The 18535-nt window shown below is 38.8% G+C and overlaps 1 protein-coding gene across 8 annotated transcripts in view; it reads right to left on the bottom strand.

Moving 5' to 3' along the window:
• The window catches only part of atg13 (ATG13 autophagy related 13 homolog (S. cerevisiae)), a 120922-nt gene that overhangs the window by 28605 nt on the left and 73782 nt on the right, over positions 1–18535 (bottom strand). The gene's annotated exons all lie outside the window — the stretch shown is intronic.

Below are 18535 nucleotides of genomic sequence, written 5' to 3'. Positions count from 1 at the left end.
ACAATGCCTGCCTTTTGTCGGCAATGTTGAACAGTCTATGTTCCAAGCCTCCACTGGTGTTACTCCCCAACTTTTCCTATGCTACATCGACAACTGCATTGGTGCTGCTTCCTGAACCCCTCCATGTGGAGCTTGTCAACTTCATCAACTTTGCCTCCAACTTCCACTCTGGTCCATTTCCAATACCTCCTTCCCCTTTCTCAATCTCTGTCTCGATCTCTGGAGGCAGCTTATCCACTGATGTCTATTATAAAATCACTGACTTTCACAGCCACCTGGACTATACCTCCTCCCACCGTTACTTGTAAAAATGCCATCCCCTTCTCTCAACTCCTGTCTCTGCTGCATCTGCTCTCAGCACGAGGCTTTTCATTCCAGAACGAAGGAGATGTGCTCCTTCTTCAACGAAAGGGGTTTCCCTTCCTCTGCCATCAATGCTGCCTTCAACCGCATCTCTTCCATTTCGCGCATGTCTGCTCTCACCCCATCCTAACACCACCGCACCAGGGATAGGGTTCCTCTTATCTTCACCTTCCTCCACGTCCAGAACATAATTCTCTGTAACTTCCACCATCTCCAATGGGATCCCACCACCAAGCACATCTTTCCCTCCCCCTACTTTCTACTGGGATCACTCCCTATGTGACTCCCCCCCCAACTGTTCTCCCTCTTGGCACTTATCCTTGCAAGCAGAACAAATACTACACCTGCCCCTACACCCCCTCCCTCACTACCACTCAGGGCCCCAAACAGTCCTTCCAGGTGAGGTGATATTTCACCTGTGAGTCTTTTGGGGTCATCTACTGTATCCGCTGCTCCCAGTATGGCCTCCAGTATATTGATGAGACCCAACGCAGATTGGGAGACCGCTTTGCTGAGCATCTACACTCCATCTGTCAGAAAAAGTGGAATCTCCCAGTGGCCACCCATTTTAATTCCACTTCCTATTTCAATACGTCAGTCTATGGCCGGCTCTACTGTTGCAATGAGGCCAGTGTTAGGTTGGAGGAACAACACCTTGTATCCTGTCTGGGTAGCCTCCAACCTATTGGCATGAACATTGACTTCTAGAACTTCCGGTAATGACCCCCCCCCCAACCTTTACCATTCCCATTCCCTTTTCCCTCTCTCACTTTATCTCGGTACACGCCCATCATCTCCCTCTGATGCTCCTCCCCTTTTCTTTTTTCTAAGGCCTTCTGTCCTCTCCCATCAGATCCCCCCTTCTCCAGCCCTGTATCTCTTTCACCAATCAACTTCCTAGCTCTTTAACTCATCCCTTCCCTTCCCCCCCTCCCTAACCCCCGGTTTCACCTATCACCTTGTGTTTCTTCCTCCCCTCCCCCCACCTTCCAACCATGACTTCCCATTTTTTCTCTCCAGTCCTCATGAAGGGTCTTGGTCTGAAACGTCAACTATACTCTTTTCCATAGATGCTGCCTGGCCTGCTGTATTTGTCCAGCATTTCGCACATGTTGATTAAAAATTATTTGTTATTTTTAAACAAGATTTTTTACCTAAACTAATGTAACCCAATTAAGAGATTCAATCATAGATCCTACATCATTCTTCTATGTTAATTCCTCTAGTGTTTCTTTCCCATCACCTAGTGAACAACAAGGATTCATTACATCTTCATTGGTAGTCATCGATTTTATGACAAACTACAAACGCAACAGACTGAGGCACCAGAAAGCATGTATAAAAAAGGCAGATGCAATTTACATTTCTTTCAAGGAAATGAGGTTTAAACTAGATTGGCAGGGATGAGAACCAGGGTATAGATCAGAGGAAGGGGCAGACAGTGTAAAGGTAGATGCAGCATATAGAGACTGTGAGGAGGGAGAGACAATGGAAAGGGCATAATTGCAGTCGGTTGGATGGGTTTATGTGTCTACTTTAATGCAAGATGAGGAACAAGGGTGATGAACTTAGCCAAGTCTCTGTAATGGCCACAATGTCAAGTTCCATGTACTGACAGATGCTCTATCAGAGGGCAGGAATGGCTGTTGGATGTTCTGGGGTTTAGATCTTTCAAAAGTGACAAGGGAGGATGTAAAAAGAAGTGGGGAAGTGGTATTGCTGATCAGGAATATTATCACAGCTACAGAAAAGGAGGAAGTACTAGAGGGATCTTCTACTGAGCCAGTGTGGATGGAAGCCAGAAACAGGAAGGGAGCAATTACTCTATTAGGAGCATTTTATAGACCCCCACAATAGCTACTGAGACACTGAGGTGCAGATCAGGAGGTAGATTTTGGAAAGATGCAAAAATAACAGAGCTGTGGACATGGGTGACTCTAATTTTCCTAATATTGATTGGCACACTCTCAATGAAAAACATTTAGATTTGGCAGAATTTGTTAGGCATGTGCTGAAACGATATTTGACTGGAGGAGAGATAATACTGGATCTGATAAAAGGCAATGAACTTGGTTAGGTAACAGATTTTTCAGTGAGTGAGTATTTTGGAGACAGTAACCACATCTCTGACACTTAACACAGGCTTGGAGAGCGCTAGGAGCAGACAGCATGGGATATGTATTTAACTGGGGAGGGTGAGTTATGATGCTATTAGTTAGGAACTTGGGAGTGTAAAATGGAAATGAATGTACTCATGGACATGAATTACAGAAAGTGGCAGTTGCTTAGGGAGCACATCATGGGGTTCTGGATAGGATTGTATTATTGAGACACAGAAGGGATGGTAGGTGAAGCCATGTTTGAGAAAAGATGTGGAACATCTAGTCAAGATTTAGTTAGCGAGGATCAGACAGTGCTCTAGAGAGTTACAAGAGAGCTAGTAAGGAGCTGAAGAATGGACTGGAGAGCTAGAAGGGGGCACAAGAAGGCCTTAGCAAATAGGACTAAGGAAAATTCCACAGCATTCTACACATATGTGAAGAACAGGAGGATGACTAGAATGAGGGTAGGATCGGGATAAAAGGAGAAATGTGCCTAGAGTCAGAGGTAGAAGAGGTCCTTAATGAATACTTTGCTCTGGTATTCACCAGTAAAAGGTACATTGATATGATATGAGGCATAGAGTGGACAGCCAGAGACTTTTTGTCTGGGCAGTAATGGCTAATATGAGGGGACATAACTTTAAGGTGTTTGGTGGAAAGTATGGGGTAGTATCAAAAGTATGGGGTAGTACAGAAAGTATGGAGTAGGTTTTTTATATACATAGAGCAGCAGGTGCAGGGTGATGGTAGAATAAGATACTTTAGTGACACTAAGAGATTCTTAGATAGGCACACGGATAAAAGAAAAATGGAGGGCTGTGTGGGGTGGAGGGAAGACCTCATATCATCTTGCACACCTCTATCAAGTTACCCCTCATCCTTCTTTACTCCAAAGAGAAAAGCCCTAGCTCACACAACACAACATTGTGGACTGAAAAGCCTATACTATGCTGTATTGTTCTATGTTCTATATGCTATCTGGTACTTAAACAGATTCTGTAAAGTGTTTTTCTTCCAGAAATATGGAGTGTACCTGGCACATCATTTAAACTTCCAGCTGGAAGTCTTGGTTCCTGATTTCTCCACATCTCTAGCAAACAGTCCCAAATCAAAAATAATTACGTCCAGAAAATCCATACACTGTCTTGAAGAATCAAGGACTTTTCGATTATCCAAATGATTCAACTTCTTTTCCTGTTATATTAACCCATATTATATTAACCCATCCTCCACATTTCTCCTCCAGCCGAGGATCTTGATTATGGATTGTTCAAAAACAAAAAAAAATGTATTTCTTCAAAAATGGCCTTTGTAATCCTGACTCCTCTCAAAAACTTTACCATCTTGTATCTACTTCATGATTGCATGCAAGCTGTGATTTAACCAGATATATAACAGCCTAATCTTGGTGCAGACCTCTGTCAAGAAGGCTATGTCACTGCCCTTACACTTCTAGTCTTACTTGCTGCAATACTGAATTTTACCTAAACAAAATGTCTGCATGGAATGGAGCTAATCTACAGGACAATTGGGAAACTATTCAATTTATGTCAACTGCTCTTTGGAACAAAGGTCATCCCAATTTCAGTCACTGGAGTTTATGGAGGTAAAACTTCAAGTCACTATAAATAGATTCACAGAAGCATAAGAAAATAGGCCTTACATTTAGTATCTGCAAATCAAGGTCTACCAATCAGCATTTGCTACATAACACCATTCTCCAGTAAAGGTCCAACAGAGACTCTGGAAAATAGGTTCTTCTTTACACAACTCAGAAGGCATGTCTCAATGAATGAAACATCAATGATGAAGCTTACCCACATCTTCCATGAAAAGGCATGTAATAGGGCAATGTTACAATAGTCATGGGAGATTTCAATATGCAGGTAGATTTGAAAAATCTAGTTCAGTCCTGGATCTGAAAAGACAGACTTTGTAAAATACCTTTGAGATTTTTTTTTAAAACAGCTTGTGGTTGATCCCGCTAGGGAAAGGCAATTATGGCCTGGGTATTGTGAAATGAACCAGATTTGATTAGGCAGCTTAAGGTACAGGAACTCTTTGGAGGCAGTGATAGAATTGAATATGATAAAATTCACCCTGCAGCTTCAAAGGGAGAGACAATAAAGTCAGATTTATTAGTATTACAGTGAAGTAAAGGAAATTACAGAGGAGCTGACCAAAGTTGATTGGAATGGGACCTATCAAAGATGATGGCAGAACAGTAATGACTGGAGTTTCTGAGGGTGATTGGGAAGGCACAGGATACATACATCCCAAAGATGAAGTATTTTAAAGCAACTATGACAAGGGAAGTCAAAGACAGCAAAAGAGAGGCAAATAATATAACAAACGTAATGGGAAATTACAGAATTGGGGAACTTCTATAAACCAGTGGAAGGTAACTAAAAGAACCATGAGAGAAAAGATGAAATATAAAGGAAAGCTAGCTAATAATTTAAAAGCAGATACCAAAAGTATTTTTCAGATATATAGAGTAGAAGACAGGTGAAAGCGTACATCAGATCGCTGGAAAATGACGCTAGAGAGGTAGTAATGGGAATGGAGAAATGGCAGATAAACTTATTAAGTACTTTGCATCAGTCTTCACTGTGGGAGACACTGGCAGTATGCCAGAAAGTCAATTGTTTTTAGGGGCAGAATTCAGTGTAGTTTCTATCACTAAGATTATGTTTGGAAAGCTGAAAGATCTGAAGGTAGATAAATCAGCTGGATGAGATGGACTACACCCCATGGTTCTGAAAGAGGTAGCTGAAGAAATTGTGGATGCCTTAGTAATGATCTTTCAAGAATAACAAAATTCTGGAATAGTTCCAGAGGACAGGAGAACTGCAAGTGTCACTCCATTCTTTAAGAAGGGAGGCGAGCAAAAGAAAGGAAATTATGGGCCAATTAGACTGACTTCAGTAATTGGGAAGATATCAGAGTCCATTATTAAGGATGAGATTTCGCAGTACTTTAGGGCATAAGATAAAATAGGCCAAAGTCATCATGGTTTCCTTAAGGTGAAATCTTGCCTAACAAACCTGCTGGAGTTCTTTGAGGAAATAACAAGCAGGATAGATAAAGAGTCTGTGGATGTTGTTTACATGAATTTTCAGAAGGCCTTTGACAAGTGCTATACATGAGGTTGCTTAATAAGATAAGAGATGATGAAATTACAGGAAGAATACCAACATGGACAGAAGATTAGTTGACTGGCAGCAGGCAAAGAGTGGGAATAAAGAAGGCTATTCTGGTTGAGTGCCTATGATGCTCTGCAGGAGGTCGGTATTTTTTTTACAGACGACTTGGATGATGGAACTGATGGTTTTTGGACAAGTTTGCAGGCGATACAGATAGGTGGTGGGTCAGGCAGTGTTGAGGAAGCACAGTGCCTGCAGAAAGACTTGGAATGGGGGAAATGGGCAAAAAAGTGGCAGTGAATATAAATGGTCATACACTTTGATGGAAGGAATTAAGGCAAGGACTATTTTCTAAATGGCAAGAAAATTAAAAAATTAGAGGTGCAGAGGGACTTGTGAATCCTTATGCAGGATTTCCTAATGGTTCGTCAATGGAAGCCAAATGCAACGTTAGCATTAATTTCAAGAGGACTAGAATACAAAAACAAGGATGTAACGATTAGGCTTTATAAGGCACTAGTTAGATCACACTGGATTATTGTGAGCTCCTTATATAAGAAAAGATGTTTTGGCATTGGAGAGGGTCCAAAGGAGGTTCACAAGAATGATCCCAGGAATGAAAGAGTTAACATACGAGGAGCTTTTGATGGCTCTAGGCCTGTACTCACTTGAGTTTAGAAGAATGCGGGGGGATCTCATTGAAAGCTATCAAATATTGAAAGGCCTAGAGTGGATGTGAAGAGGTTGTTTCCTTTAGTGGGTGAGTCTAGGGTCAGAAGGCACAGTCTCGAATGGGGTCAGCGGGAGACGCTCATGGAGTGAGTACTGTTTTAGATTCGCTCCATAACCTTTACTTTTTTTAACCCTTGATCACCCTTATCCAACTTATTTTTACCTACACCAAAAGATTCTTGCTATTTTCTTGGGCTTATTGTTAAGAGTTTATTGTGAATTTTTGAAGATATGCAAACAGAAATGGCTCTTAGATCTAAAGGACGAGAACCGGGGCGCAACCCGAACGGTAATGGAAAGAAGCAAGCTCATCCGCAACACACTGAATTAACTTATGAACTGTTTATGGAAGTTTTGGATAAAAAATTCGATGAACTACAACAAATTTTTAAACAAGATATAAAGGCTTTTCAAGATTATATGGTTAAGACGGATTTAGTAATTAACCAGCAGCAAGTTCTTATCGCGTCTCTGCAAGAAGACGCTCGGAAACGAGATTTGACAATTGAAAAATTGCAACAGGATTTAATTTCGACCACTAAATTGGTGGAAACACTTAAAGTCAAGAGTGTCGACTTTGAGAATCGGTCCAGAAGACAGAACCTACGTATACTTGGTCTCCCAGACGAAGTATGTATCTGGGAGTACAGTTAGACGAGAAGCTAGACTGGACTGCCAACACAGATGCCTTGTGCAGGAAGGCACAGAGTCGACTGTACTTCCTTAGAAGGTTGGCGTCATTCAATGTCTGTAGTGAGATGCTGAAGATGTTCTATAGGTCAGTTGTGGAGAGCGCCCTCTTCTTTGTGGTGGCGTGTTGGGGAGGAAGCATTAAGAAGAGGGACGCCTCACGTCTTAATAAGCTGGTAAGGAAGGCGGGCTCTGTCGTGGGCAAAGTACTCGAGAGTTTAACATCGGTAGCTGAGCGAAGGGCGCTGAGTAGGCTACGATCAATTATAGAAAACTCTGAACATCCTCTACATAGCACCATCCAGAGACAGAGAAGCAGTTTCAGCGACAGGTTACTATCGATGCAATGCTCCTCAGACAGGATGAAGAGGTCAATACTCCCCAATGCCATTAGGCTTTACAATTCTACCGCCAGGACTTAAGAACTTTTTAAAAAGCTATTATTAATGCTTTTTGAGATAGTGATTTAGATGCATATCATATTTTTTTACTGAGTTAAGTATTGTATGTAATTAGTTTTGCTACAACAAGTGTATGGGACATTGGAAAAAAGTTGAATTTCCCCATGGGGATGAATAAAGTATCTATCTATCTATCTATCTAGAAAAAGACGACACTTCAAAATATTTTGCTCAACTTTTAAAAGATGCGTTCCCGTCGGTTTTCCCAGATAACCCCCCGTTACTTGATCGAGCACATAGAATTTGGCGTCGTTCATCGAGTGCTCCAGCTAAACCTTCAGTTGTAATTGTCCGGTTTCATTATGTACACGACAAAGAACAACTTATTCGTGTGGCTCGGCGGGTTGGAATGGTTAAATTTCAAGATTACCATTTCCGTTTGGTTGAAGATTTTAGTCCTGAAGTTATGAAGAAAAGGCTTCTTTTTAAACCTCTGATGTCTGAATGTTATGAGAAAAATCTAAAACATGCGCTCTTATACCCTGCGAAGCTTAGAATTTCTCCGTTGAATGTTCCACACCAGGTTTTCCTTTCTACATCTGAAGCGATAAAGTATCTGGAGGAGAACTTCCCTACTGTTACAGACACTAATCCCTAATAAATGAGTGATTCTGATCGTGTAAGATGGTTTTCGATTCCTCAAACCAGAGTTATTCTCTGGTTATTGGTGTAGGTTTATCCTATACTTTATATTTAAGTTAAAGTGTGTTTTCGTTATATTAATCGCTCTGTTTTATACATTTTAACCATTATACTATATCTTTGACTATTATTTTTGTTCCCTCGAAGGTATATTTTTAACCCTTCAAAGGTAAATTCTTTTTTATTAAGATGGTGGTTTTTTGGAAAAATATTCTTGGTTTTGTTTAAGATGGCGTTATTTTTTCTTTTCTCGTCTTCTTCCTATAATGCATCGCTTATCATAGTTTAAATATTTCTTGATTTGTTTGGGTTATAACCCGATTTATAAGCTTTTAGTGATTATATTCTTTTTTTTTACAACTAAGTATATTAAGAAGCGTGGTTTTTAGTATAGTGATTATAATTTTTAAAGTTGGGGTGGTTTTTTTTAATATATATCCTTTATATACGGAGTGGTCTTCCGCTGATATGGGGGTAGAATTAGTCTCATTTTTTCCTTTTTCTAGCCATATTCTGGCTTTTTTTCTTTTTCTTGTGGGGGTGGGGGATGGTCTGTTTTCTAATTTTATTTTTCTTTTACCAGTTTGTTTTAGTTTTTTCATTTGGGCTGTTTTTGAACTACAAATATGTCTACGATGTTGTCACTTCCGGGTCCGCTCTTTATTTTTGTTCCTCTTCCGGGTGCATGAGTTTATAATTTGGTTAACCCTTTCTATACCAAAGGGTTGATTTTAGAAGCATGGCTCAGACCATTAATTTTGTGTCTTGGAATACTAATGGTTTAAACCATCCGATTAAACGAAAGAAGATTTTCAAAGTATTCCAAAGACTTAATGCTCATATCATTTTTGTACAAGAAACTCATGTGAGGAAGGAGGACAAATATCGCTTTTTTAGGTCTTGGCGGGGTCAACAGTATCATTCGAATTCGAATGCCAAAGTTAAGGGAGTTTCAATTTTTATTGACTCCTCTATTGCATTTGTTCAACACGATATCCTTTCGGATCTGAATGGTAGATTTTTGTTAATTACGGGTTTACTCTGTAATAAAAAGGTTGCTATGGTTAATGTTTATGCTCCAAATGTGGATTGTCCTGATTTTTTTAAGTCCTTATTTACTTCTTTACCTAATCTAAATGAATATAAGTTAATAATGGGTGGTGACTTTAATTGTTGCTTAAATCCTTTGATGGACAAATCTATATCTATTCAGACTTTACCCAATAAGTTGGCCACTTGTATTAACTCCTTTTTGACTGATAATGGAGTTTTTGATATTTGGAGATTTCGGCATCCTAACGACAAAGAGTTTTCTTTTTTCTCACATGTTTATCATTCCTATTCGAGAATTGATTTTTTTTTATTGACTCTTGTTTTATTCCATCGGTAATTGGTTGTAATTATGATATTATAGCTATCTCTGACCATGCTCCATTAAAACTTTCTATTAAATTTACGGATATAGCTTCTAATCTTAGACAATGGCGATTTGACTCTACCTTATTGCAAGATCCGGACTTTATTAAATTTATGAAGGAGCAGATCGATTTCTTCTTTTCAACTAATTCCACGGATGATATTTCTTGCAGAATACTTTGGGACACTTTTAAAGCGTATATACGTGGACAGATTATCTCTTACTCTGTTGGTCTGAGAAAACGCATTAAGAAGGAAACTCTTTTATTGGTTGATAAAATTAAAGAGATTGACAAGAAATATTCGATCACTCCTAGTAAGGAGCTTTACAAACAAAGGGTTGAACTTCAAACAGAACATAGTTTATTACTTACATCTCTAATTGAAAATCAATTAATGAAAACCAGATCTGATTTTTATATACATAGTGATAAATCGGGTAAACTGTTAGCTAGTCAGTTGAAGAATGTTTTGGTTAAACATCAAATCACTAAGATTCGTCAGCAGAATGGGGATTTGACAGTTAACCATGATGAGATAAATAAGTCATTTCAAGACTTTTATACCTCCCTGTATCAATCTGAATTCCCTCAGGATCATAATACCATGTGTGATTTTCTTGGGAAATTGAATTTTCCAAAATTATCATCCGATGATCTTTCAATATTAGATACTCCTATTACGGATACAGAAATTAAAGGGGTTATTTCCTCAATGAATTCTGGGAAAGCACCAGGTCCAGATGGGTATACAGTAGAATTTTTTAAATGTTTTTCCGCTACTCTTTCTCCTTGGTTATGCAGGGTTTTTGAAGAAGCAATTAGATTGGGGAATTTGCCACAATCTTTTTATAGAGCTTCCATTTCTTTAATACTGAAGAAAGATAAAGACCCTACTGACTGTGCATCCTATAGACCAATATCTTTATTGAATGTGGACTCCAAGATCTTTTCCAAGTTACTAGCTTCCAGGCTGGAGAAGGTATTACCCCAAATTATTTCGGAAGATCAAACCGGTTTTATTAAAAATCGCTATTCTTTTTTCAATGTTAGGAGATTACTGAATATTGTTTATACTCCTTCACATAGCACTTCAGAATGTATTATTTCATTAGATGCGGAGAAAGCATTTGATAGAGTTGAATGGCCTTACTTATTTTATGTGTTGGAGAAGTTTAATTTTAGTCCGACATTCATTTCTTGGATTAAACTGATTTATCACACTCCAGTAGCCTCGGTGTTTACTAATAATCAAAGATCTCCCTTTTTCTGTTTATTTCGGGGCACTAGACAAGGCTGTCCTCTTAGCCCATTACTATTTAACATTGCTTTAGAACCTTTGGCAATTGCCATCAGAGAATCACAGGATATTTTGGGTATTAATCGTGGGACAGATATTCATAAGGTATCTTTGTATGCAGATAATTTATTATTATTCACTTCTAACCCTGAGAAATCTATTCCAGCAGTTCTATCATTGTTGGCTCAATTTAGTGAGTTTTCTGGGTATAAGTTAAATCTTAATAAGAGTGAATTGTTTCCTTTGAATAGACAGGTCCCAAGTTATGGAAATTTACCTTTTGAATTAGTTAATGACTCTTTTATTTACTTAGGGATTAAAGTCACAAAAAACCATAAAGAATTATTTGGGTTTAATTTTTTATCCTTAATTGATCAGATTAAAGGCTTGTTTACTAAGTGGTCACCATTATCTTTATCTCTGATAGGTAGGATTAATGCTATTAAGATGGTTATTTTACCTAAGTTTTTATATATTTTTCAAGCGGTACCAACTTTTATTCCGAAATCTTTTTTTTTACTAATGTTTCAAAAATTTCCTCATATATATGGCAGAATAAAAATCCCAGGTTAGGTAAAATATACTTACAGAAGACAAAGAAGGAAGGTGGGTTGGCATTACCTAATTTCAGATTTTATTATTGGGCAGTTAATATTAGATATTTGTTATGTTGGTTGAAAGACTGGGATGGATCTTTTGACCCTCATTGGGTGAGTTTGGAAATTAAATCGGTACCAGGTTATGCTTTGGGTTCTATTTTAGGGACTTCTCTCCCTTTTGCTCTTTCTAAATCGCCGAAACGAATTGACAACCCGATAGTTAAACATACTTTACGTATATGGTTTCAATTTCGGAAATTTTTCAGGTTGACTCAATTCGTTTTAAATATTCCTATTGTATCTAATTGCTTTTTCCACCCTTCAATTATAGATCAAGCCTTTTTGGCTTGGAAAACTAAGGGATTACTAAGATTTTCTGATTTATTTTCGGACAATTGTTTTATGTCTTTTGAGCAATTATCTAATAAATATAATTTGCCTAGATTTCATTTTTTTTAGATATTTACAGGTTATGCATTTTTTAAGTACGGTACTTACTACGTTTCCAAATTTTGTGTCTTCAGATATTTTGGAGAGTTTGCTTGAATTAAACCCTTTTCAAAAAGGGCTTATATCAAAACTTTATAATATAATTATGAAGATACGTTCAGAGCCCCTTTATAAGACAAAAAATGATTGGGAAAGAGAGCTTAATCTTATTATTCCTATTGAGAACTGGGATAGAATTCTTCAATTAGTTAATACATCATCTATATGTGCCAAACATTCATTAATACAATTTAAGGTCGTACATAGGGCCCATATGTCCAAGGATAAATTAGCTCATTTTTATTCTTATATAAACCCTATTTGTGATAGATGTTAATTTGAAATCGCGTCTTTAACTCATATGTTTTGGTCATGTCTGCTTTTGAAAAAATATTGGAAAGATACTTTTGATATTATCTCTGCGGTATTGAACATCGATTTACAACCCCATCCTATTACCGCAATTTTTGGTTTACCAATGATGGACTCACTTCATTTATCTTCTTCCACCTGTCGAATGATTGCATTTCTCACTTTGATGGCTAGAAGATCTATTTTGTTGAATTGGAAGGAAATTAATCCTCCCACTGTATTTCATTGGCTTTCTCAAACTATGTTATGTTTAAATTTAGAAAAAATTAGAAGTGGTGTATTTGATACTTCTATTAAATTTGAAAAGATATGGTGACCATTTATTCAATATTTTCATATGATGTAATAAGACCCTGTTCCAAGCTTATTGGATTTTCCAGCTTTAATCTTATTTATGTTGAGAGGATCGGAGTTGACGACGCGGATGATTATGTACTCTTGTGAGATATTATTAACAGCCTTTTTTTTTCTTTTTCTAGTTTTTTTATTTTTTGCTTCTTTTTTCTTCTTCATTAGCTATTAGATTAGTAGTTTAGTCAATTTTGCAAACTTTTTTTCCTTTTTTCTGTTTTTTTTATATCATATATTATGAAATACCTAGATTTACCTTGTTCATACATATACTGTATGGTTCATGTTTTGGGAAAACTCATTTATACTGTAATCACTGCTTATGTATTCTTTCATGTGTAATGGGAATTTGTATGTTTGTAATCCCTTTATTAATATATCAATTGTATTTTGTTCATAATATTATTAATGCTAATAAAAAGATTGAAAAAGAAAAGAAGGCACAGTCTCAGAATAGAGGGATGACCATGTAGAACAAAGATGAAGAAGAATTTCTTTAGCCAGAGGATGATAAATCTGTGGAAACTGTTGCCACAGATGGCTGTGGAGGCCAAGTCATTGAGTATATTTAAAGCAGAGGTTGATATGTTCTTGATTAGCGGGGGCATCTAAGGTTACAGAAAGAAGGGAGCAGATCAGTTAGTGAAATAATAAATCAGTCTTGATGGAATGGCTCAGAGTAGACTTGATGGACCAAATAGCCTAATCCTGCTCCAATGTTTTATGATCTAATCTAGAATGCTGAAAGTTGAAGCAGTGCCTTCTGCACAATGGATCCATGACACTCACATATGTGTGTGCTTTATTCTTAAAATAAAGGGGGTAGATGAAGAGCAGAAAGGCCATCAAAAACAAAAACAGCAAACATAAAAGTATGATAGAAAGTAGTACAAGTATTACCAAGCATATGTTCTAAAAGTCTACAGCCTAGGAGAAACAATGTAAAAAGGGAAATAAAAAGGTACACAGAACTCTTTAGGGAATAATGTGCTTTGAATGAGAGATCTTATAACTATAATACCATGAGAATACTGAAGATGAAAGAGTTTACAAGATATTTTTTTCCAAATCCAAGAACAATTAGAACAAAGCTGGCTGACATGGTATTTTTCCATTTGGAAATTGTCCATGTACAAACTGAGTCTGAAACAGTAATGTATATTAAAAAAATACTTGTACTGGGGAACTCCATTGTACATTTCCCTCCAGTTTTAACAACAGCTTTTCATGACTATTCAGGATCCTATTAACTAATCCAATTTTTTCTATATGCTGCTACATTTCTTTTTATTCCATGGTCTTCAATCTTGTTGGCAAGTCAATTATTGGCATCCAACTGATCAGCTTTTGGAAATTCATGTCACATTAGCCACATATGCCTCAATACCCTGTTAACATTAAGGAATGAGATAGATCCACAAAACATGTTTACAGAAGTGACTGCTATTGGAGTATAAAAATTGCATTGTTTGCTGTGTAACCAAAATTATGTACTCAGCTTTGTGTTTGCTATTTGCTATGTATGTATCCAATTTAGTAGGAGAATGAAATCTCTGTATTGTCTCTGTACTATTGAACACATCAGTGACTTAAGAATGTAGCCAAATAAGAAGATAATGGTGTGTTAATGAGAGGTAGCTAAGAGATGTAGATTAGAACATGATTAAGTTAATGGGTAGAAACAATAGTGGCTGATGTACTAGTGATACGCAACTGTACCGATTGGATATGCTAATGCAACTAAACCAGGAGATTGCTATAAAAAATGCTATGTACAAGGATCGGTGGGCAATCAGCGACTAGCTCAATGACTGTCTCAGCTTTGATTTGCAAATTAAAGTTTAACACTTCTTGAAGAATCTTCTGCGTCTCCTGGTTGTTTGTGGGGCACGAGAAAGCACGACACTGCTGATTTGTCTATGTTGAATTAGACTGTATAATTATTATTTTTCTTGTGAGTTTAATTTTCTTATGTTGGTTTGTATTTTTATATAATTAACTATTTATATGTAATTGTTCAGTATGTTTTCTGGTGGCTGCAGTTGTGGCTGTCACCCCTGTCAAGTAATGCTAAGCTTATTGGTTACACAAGTGATTTTGCTGATGCTGGAGGAAATCCAGAGCAACACACACAAAATACTAGAGGAAAATGGCCTCATTGTGACAGAAGAGGCAGCTCTGGAATGGCATATCAGAACTGGAATGGGGAGACAGAAATTGTAATGGTTGGCCTCTGCCAATTCCACTTTTAGCAGATGGAGTGGACTGTAATCCCCCAATCTTAGACAGGTCTCACTAATGTAGAAGAGGCTGCATCGGGAACACCAGATACAATAGACAACCCCAACAAACTTGCAGGTGACATGTTGCCTCACCTAAAAGGAACGTTTGAGACCTTGAATGGAGGTAAGGGAGAAGCTGTATGGGCAGGTGTGACATTAGTTTCACTTGCAGGGACATGCACCAGGAGGGAGATTAGTGGGAAGGGACACATGGACAAGGGAAGCACGGAGCAAGTGATCCATATGGAAAGCAGAGAGTGGGGAAGCGGGGGGAAGGGGAAGTAAAGATATGTTTGGTGGTAGGATTCTGATGAGGCTGGTGAAAGTTGTGGAGAATGATGTGTTGGATGTGGAAACTCATGGGGTGATAAGCGAGATCAAGAGTAACCCTATCCCTGTTAAGACGACGGGAAGATGGGGTGAGTGCATATGTCCGGGAACTGTTGGAGATGCAGACGAGGGCAGCATCAATGGTGGAGGAAGGGAAACTCTTTTCTTTGAAGAAGGAGGACCAAGTGAATATAAGGGCAGGGTGGAAGCTGGAGGCAAAATTAATGAAATTCAGCAAGGGTGCAAGAAGCATGAAAGTTCTATCAGACGGAGCAGGATAGTGGTGGAAGGGAACTGATCGGGTCTCGTGTTGAGTAAAAAGTGGAGAGTGTTAAGACCTTCTTGAAGTGGGATGAAAGTATATAGGAAATGGGCATCCATGGTGAAAATGAGGCAGTCAAGGCCAGGAAATTGACAGTTGTTGAGGAGTAGAGAGCATGTGAGGCATCGCAGATGTAGGTGGGAAGGGACTGAACCTAGGGGATAGAGTGGAGTCGAGGTATGTAGACACAGTGGTCAATGAGGCAGGAGCAGGCAGAGACAATGGACCTACCCAGACAGTTAAGTTTCTGCATCTTGGGTAGGATGAAGAAATGAGCAGGCTGGGTCAGGGAACTATGAGTTTGGTGGCAGTGCATGGTAGATCTCCAGATTCGATAAAATTAGTGATGGTGCAAGAGTCAGTGGCTGGATGGTGTGGAGTGGGGTCCTTTACAAAGGGTAAGCAAGAAGAGGTGTCTGAGCGTTGCCACCTGGCCTCAACAAAGTACGGGGGGGAGATAGAGGGGGCGAGAGAGAGAGAGAGAGAGAGAGAGGGAGCGAGAGAGAGGGGGGAGAGAGAGAGGGGGGGAGAGAGAGAGGGGGGAGAGAGAGAGAGGGGGGAGAGAGAGAGGGGGGAGAGAGAGAGGGGGGAGAGAGAGAGAGGGGGGAGAGAGAGAGGGGGGAGAGAGAGAGGGGGGAGACACACACACACCTAGAGCTGTGGCAGAGACTGAGGGAACACAGGTATCTCCACATAGCAGAGATGATGGTGCGTAGAACCTGGAGGGAGAAGGTGGGCAGGTAACTGGAATTCTAAGTGGGTGCAGTCTGGGAGGCCTGCAAATGGAGCTGGAAGCTCTGTGGAACAAGACAGCGATGAAGACATCTTGGATCAAAAACATCAGCATCCAACAACTTTGGCATAGTCAGTGGACGGCTGTGAAGATTTGAGGACTAAGGAGAATTCCAGATGAAGTGGACCTTTTGGCACCCATATTTAAAAAGGAGGTAAGAGTTGTTTCAATTTTCTTATCACCTGAGTGATTGCTAGATCTTGCTTCAATGTATCATCTAATGGAAGTTTCATAGTGAAGAAAATCTCTAATAAAGATTGCTATGCTAGAAGTCAGTTGAGCACTAAAACTACCCTCATGCTCTAATTAAATTTGTACATAAGAATCTTCCTGATTGTAATCTAGAGCTTTTGGAAAATTAGATTGCAATGCAATCGAAAGAAATTGCTGTTTGCAAACCTGAGATACTCCGATTACAATCCTGCGATATTTTGATTGCAATCCCAAGGTATTTCGATCATAGTCCAAGTGATTAAGAAGTACGCACAAAGTAAGTGTGACACTAAATTAAGACAATAGTTAAGGTTGTGCAACTTATGAAAAGGGGAGCTGAATTTCCTGTTATGTGTAAACAGATGACTGAGGGCTTGAGTTCTTACCTGAATAAAGCATTTCAGTTTGATAAGATTAATGAAAACATCCAGATGAAATATGCCATCAATGCAGATCAAAAGATAAGTGGTTCTTATATGATATTGTGAAGGTATGTGATAAGATCCAGAGAATGTCTTTGGGGAAACTGGCTGGATGTTATTATATTATCACAGCTAAGTAAGTGGAGTCTGCAGGGTTAGAAAGTCAAATCTGTGAGCTTAAGCAAACACGTGGTCAATTGGGAAAGGAAAGGGGGATCTGTGATAACCTACAAAACAGTATAACTGTGACAGTAAAAAGTTTAAAGACCAAATTTTTTCATGAATGAATGGGTGAAAGAATAGCATGATAAGTGTAATTAAATTAAAGTACATTGTACAGAGCTTCAAAGCAAACTGAAGAAGTATCAGAACATACAACAGGGGCCTCAAGTGGGCAGTCCTGCCACTGACACACCTCCTTGAGAAACATACCCTACATTGGATAGTCTTCTGAGACAATGCCATCATCTGAACTCTGAGGAATTATGGCAAGGACACGACATGGGCTCTACAGCAACCTCTAGCGACTCAAGTGAGAGTGACAGTGATGAAACAATAGGATTGGCAGCTATGTCATGGTTTGCTCCAATAAAGACCAAGGAAGTGAAGATATGCAAGACTGAAAATGGAAGCTATGAAAGAAGACAGATGGTTTTCCATCAATCATCTGAACTGAAAAAGATGGATAAATGGTCCAAAGAAGTTGCACATCCTAAAAAAGGAAGTTTGAAGACCTGGGCTGAGCTTCAACATATTAAGAGCTATAAACTGCACCCATAAGATGGCATTCAAATTGTTATGTTGTCTTCTCAGCAAATCAGACAATTGAGTTGTAGAAATGATGACAACATGGGGGCTGATAAAGAAAATATAAAAGGTGGTTGGGATGCTATTAAGAGGTTGTACTATTAAGTATAGACCCCAATACAGAGTGATTGGAGGGGAGTGGTTGATTGCGCAAGCAAATGTTTCTGAGTATGTTTCTGAATATGAGGAACGCTACAGAATGGTGTGGCCAGCAGTTCCAGGAATAAATGAAGATAACACAGAGCACTCTACATATGGCTCCTTGAAGACAACTTTTATGGATGGCTTGAAACCAGATGTTGAAAAAAATAGTGAAGCTGACAAAACCTAATTGGAGTGAAGTTGGTGCTCCACATAGTGCGCTAGTGCAAACCACCAAACAAGTGTAACATGCTGTTGAAATCCAAGTAAGATCATTGCAGGTGGGTTAGTTATCTGTTGATCAATAGCCACTGACCATTGGTCAACTGTCATTGCTTACTAGTTAACAGCCACAGCTGCTGCAGGTGAGTCAGCAGCCAATACCCATTAACCAACAGGAAAAGCTGGACTGGAATTCACTGTGTGTACCACAGCAATCTCAGTCTGCACCACAATGCCTAGGTAATTCCCTTAAGACCAAATGTCAGTTTTGTGGTTAAAAAATGACATTGGAGTAGAAGTTGTTGGTATAGGAAACAAGGTGGATAACAGAAACAAGCTCA

This window comes from Hemitrygon akajei, chromosome 6 (assembly GCF_048418815.1).
Source record: "Hemitrygon akajei chromosome 6, sHemAka1.3, whole genome shotgun sequence".
In the NCBI taxonomy this organism is placed as follows: domain Eukaryota; kingdom Metazoa; phylum Chordata; class Chondrichthyes; order Myliobatiformes; family Dasyatidae; genus Hemitrygon; species Hemitrygon akajei.
Note: the sequence above shows the minus strand (reverse complement) of the source record. Positions and strands in the feature narration are given on the sequence as shown.